The following is a 5,267-nucleotide window of genomic DNA, read 5'->3' as shown; positions in this document are numbered from 1 at the left end:
CCCCCCCAGCCCTTATTTTCCTTGGCGAGTTGATCTAACCTCACAGCTTCAGTTACTATTTCTGTCAGAAAAGCAAGACCAGGTTTGGGCCTTAAAATAAACATTCCTTTTTCAGGTCCCCAGTGGACAGCTCCACTAATTTGTTTTTGAAACGTCTGCACTGGGTCTGTCTATTCATCTCCTGTCTTTCATCTATCATTTACCCCCTATTATTAAATCATCCATTGACTCTCTATCCCTATTATTTGTGCGTATCTAGCATCTGTTGTTGCTCTGTTTCTACTTTTGTCTCTGTGTATCTAGCTGGCTATTAATTATGCAAGCATGTACATTTTATTATGTGTATGTTTTTACCCATTCATTAATCCAGTCATATGCATAGCTTGCTTTGTGCTGTTTACTCAAATTCACAGCTGTTGCCAGCCTGACATTATCTGTTGCTACTGAAAGCAGCCGATTACAGCATACCACCTGACTGTGGGCTCTACTACTACTTTTCTGATTTATTTCTAGCACTTGTTGCTATGGTTTGGATATGGTGTGAATGTGCGTAGAGGGCTAAGGTTCATGTATTGAATGATCGATCTCTTGTACGGTGGTGTTAGGAAGTGGTGTGATATTTAAGATGTGGGGCCTGGTGGAATGCTGTTGGGGACGTGGCCAAGTCAAGGACCACAGAGCCTCCCACCCATGAAGGAATGTCAAAATGTGTTCCCTCCTGATCTATATGCGAGTGTGGACAGTGTGTGCAAGAAATGTCCACCATAGCTCCACACCCAGGTATTTACAGCTTGAAAGACTGCGACCCTACAGACTCTTCTCTCTAAACCTGTCCCTTTGATCCGGCTGTATGCTTTCCTCCCAGTCGATCTGAGCAATGACCCTGCCTGTCTGTAAGCTACAATAATAAACACGCCGAGTTTTCTCCATCTGAGAACCCAGTCCAGCACCCTGTCTGTCTGTGTGTATGTGAAGCTGTCTGTCATTTCTTCATTCCCTTACTGCCCAGTCAGGTCCAACTCCCTGGATCCTTGATGGACACAGCAGAATGCCATCAGACCACTTGATGGGTACACTGTCCTCTTGAGGGATGAAGGTAGCTCTCGTGAGTCCCTGGGCAGTTCTCACATGTGAACTATCGTAAGAGAGAGACCCACCCCTCCCTGTCCTGGCACCATCTCTCACCTGTGATCTTTCCATTCTATCTGCCATGGTGCAGAGCACACATCTCACACACAGGACTTTCATTCTCCCACACTGTCAGCTAAATAAAAGGCTTTCTTTATGAATTACATTGTATTTTGTTACAACAGTGGAAAATAGACAGGTGCAGTCCTAACAGCTCACAGCTGGCTCTTTGGGCATATAAACAGTGTTGATTTTCAACGTGTAGCTTCCTTCTTCATTAGTATTCCTGGGCTTGAATTTCACTAACTTGGCAGCTCTTGGCATCCACACACCCACCTTCTGGAGCGTTTCCTTGCTGCCTTTCTCCCCAGTCCTTGACTTTCCTCATTGTGTGTCACTTGGTTTTAGTTTTAGCTCTTAAACATAGAGTTCAGTGCCTTTGAAACTCTTATGTGAGGGTCCCTGACTGTTTTTGTTTGTTCTTATTTTTTGACAGAATCTTGTGTACAGCCCATACTGTCCTGTGGAGCAGGCTGGCCTTGAACTCCTGATTCTCCTGCCTCCACCTTCTAAGTGTGGGGATTACAGACATGCCTGTGCACCACATTCAGCCTGGGTCTCTGCTCTTGGTGGTGACCGTAACCTATCTCATTTTCACTGACTCTGGAAATGTTTGGAATTATCCCAGCATTTAGCTAGGTTTTGGTAGGTTTCAGGCAGGAGTTTGAAGGGCTCATGTTGCTTACAGCTTGTATATAGAAGTTGGGAGTCCTCCTTAGAATGGGGAACAAAATACCCACTAAAGGAGTTACAGAGACAAAGTTTGGAGCTAAGATGTAAGGATGGACTATCCAGAGACTACCCCACCCAGGGATCCATCCCATAATCAGCCACCAAACCCAGACACTATTGCATATGCCAACAAGATTTTGCTGAAGGGACCCTGTTATAGCTGTCTCATATAAGGCTATGCCAGTCCCTGACAAATACAGAAGTGGATGCTCACAGTCATCTATAAGATGGAACACAGGGCCCCCAATGAAGAAGCTAGAGAAAGTACCCAAGAGCTGAAGGGGTCTGAAACCCTATAGGTAGAACAACAATATGAACTAACCAGTACCCCCAGAGCTTGTATCTCTAGCTGCATATGTAGCAGAAGATGGCCTAGTTGGACATCACTGGGAAGAGAGGCCCCTTGGTCTTGCAAATTTTATATGCCCCAATACAGGGGAATGCCAGGACCAAGAAGCGAGAGTGGGTGGGTAGGAGAGCAGGACGGAGGGAGGGTATAGGGAACTTTCAGGATAGCATTTGAAATGTATATAAAGAAAATATCTAATAAAAAATAAATAAATGAAAAGAAAATAAGTTGGGAGTCATGCTGAGACACAGTGTGTTCTGTCTTCTGTTTTGACAAATGGATGTTCACAGGGCAACATTAAAAATGTGTAAAAGCATTAGTGTTTAATAACTAAAAATTGCCAAATATCAAAGTTGTTTATCTGAGTTAAATTAATATTGCCATATCTAAGAGTCTTGTCATTGGGTCACCAATATTTAATAATGTGATAATTTATCTAGAGAGACATGTTTACTCTTCAAAATATGTTTTCCTTCATTTTAGAAAAAAATTCATATCGCTAAAAGAAAGTTTCACACAAATCTAAAATAATAATATATCCAATAATAAAATAATGTGTTCAAAGTATTTAAAACTCATACATTCAGAGAAATATAAATTGAAGTAAATGTAAACTGAAAAAGCTAAAGTTTGATACATATTTTTACATTATACTGATAAAATATTCAAACAAATCATCAAAATATAAAAGGCAAAATGGACAATAAAATCAGTTTATGAAATGGGAGTGAATAATAGAGTTTTATGTAGAATTTTATGAAATTTAGTTAAATATTAGATATTTTTATAAAATGTTATGATGTGTTTGCTCTTGCAGTGCCTCCCTCCCAGGGCACCTGTTGTGGACATCACAGTACCACAGACCTGCAGATTCCTGGCTGGGGATGCTAGCTCACATCTGCTCTGCTTTGCCTTCATCTTAAACAGACATGGCTCCTCCCAGGTTAACGTGTTTGCATTGCAAACCCCCTAGGATTTAAACCTGGGACACAGGCCCTGGCTGCTGTCCTTCCATTGCCCCAGCTCTGAGCTGAACAGCTCTCTCAGGAGGGAGTCCACAGCCCCAGCACTGTTCCGTTCTAGAGCACCATGTTTGTTTGGAGTCATGCAGGGTATGATGCCAATCTTGCCCACACTCAGTAGACACTTAACCCTGTAGTTTCTATCTCTTCCATTTCTTTTCTACCCTCTGGAACCCTTCAGCATTTCTGACCTTTGGATTTTCAGAACCTTAGGTGGGAGAGAAAATAAGTACTTACGCTGTCATCTCCAGTTAATCTCTTTCCAAAACACCGTAGGGATGGTGACAGGAAACACAGCTGCCCAGCATTAGGGCTGAACATGGTGAACAGGTGAACCAACCAGCGACCCTCCACAGGCTCAGGCTGCCCACTCTGCCTCTTCTCTCAGGGTCTCCCCACTGTGGCTCCATGCTTGCCACCACCTCTCTGCCTCCAGTACCCAGCATGCTATTTCTTCCAACTGTAAATAAAATGGGCCCATTCCTTTATAGTCCACCTGACTCCTTTCTAGCCACAAAACACACAGTTAATGTGAGCTTCTTCACATGTGTGGCAATTACTTGGTTCCAAAATGAGGACAGTGAATGACAATTAAAACTGTACATGTGAAGCCTCGGTCCTGTCAGCCCACATTAGAGAAACTCCCTCAGCAGTGGCCTTGTGGCTAGAAGCTAGAGCACTGTCCTTTTTGGGTGGTGAAGCCCGTGTCCAGTCAGCTCTAGATGCTCATTGTATTTGTGCTTATTCTATTTTTAGTCAACCACAAACCCAAGACTTGGAGTTTTCATCCCATTTCATTTTTCTCAAATTGTTTTGGACAGAGAGGATTTAAGTATTTAGTTATTTGATCTATAACTGCTTCAAGAAACCAATTGGAATAGCTCCTGCCTTACATTTGGAAGTTAATCAAAGCACACCTGAGATGCCAAATCTTGTAAGTTTAGACTCCATTTTAGAGAACCTGACCTAAGTTTGAACTCAGGTAAACCACAGACTGGTACCTAACATTAGTTTCTAAGTCGCCCCCCCAACAAAACCCAAACCTAGCCCTGGTCTCTAAGCTAATCCCCAACAAAACCAGTGTTTCCAGGTTACACCTTCAACAAGACCAGTGTCTCCAGGTTATAAGCCCACACCCTGCTTAATGACCACCAAAGCAGAGGGGAGCAGAATTGAAGTTTATGATATGACTCCCAGCACCAGCCAATTTTGTGAAAGGCCACAGTTAGATGCTTACACAGGTACTCCCTGCTTGCTGCTTACTATAAAGCCTTACCCTGATAGAAATTCAGGGCTCCCCCCACACACACACACAACCACCAAAACTGTCCTGCATCACAGCTGTGCATTTGGGGGCGGGAGGGGGGGATTGCTGAGCTAGCTCGAACAGAATAAAGACCCTGCTGTGAGTTGCATCAGATCAGCTCCTGTCTGTTTTCTTGGGGATCACTAACATTCCCCTGGCACTACAGGGCCAAGGTGCCAAGACCATGAACACAGGCAACAAAGACAGTGTCTTAGTTAGGTTTTACTGCTGTGAACAAACACCATGACCAAGGCAACTCCTATAAAAACAACATTTAGTTGGGGCTGGCTCACAGGTTCAAAGATTCAGTCCAGTATCATCAAGGTAGAAGCAGGGCAGCATCCAGGCAGGCATGGTGCAGGAGAAACTGAGAGTTCTACATCTTCACCTGAAGGCTGCTAGTGGAAGACTGGCTTGCAGGCAGCTATGGTGAAGGTCTTAAGCCCATGCCCACAGTGACACACCTACTCCAACAAGGCCACACCTTCTAATCCTGCCACTCCCTGGGCCAAGCATATACAAACCATCACATTTCACTCCCTGGCCCCCATAGGCTTGTTCAAACATGTCTGTGGGGGCCATACCTAAGCATAGCAAAATGAAAAAATACATTTAGTCCCACTTCCAAAGTCCCTATAGTCTATAGCAGTCTCAACAATGTTAAAAGTCC

The sequence above is a fragment of the Mus caroli genome, chromosome 8, assembly GCF_900094665.2.
Source record: "Mus caroli chromosome 8, CAROLI_EIJ_v1.1, whole genome shotgun sequence".
Classification (NCBI taxonomy): Eukaryota; Metazoa; Chordata; class Mammalia; order Rodentia; family Muridae; genus Mus; species Mus caroli.
The sequence above is the reverse complement of the archived record's forward strand: the minus strand, read 5'-3'. Positions refer to the sequence as shown.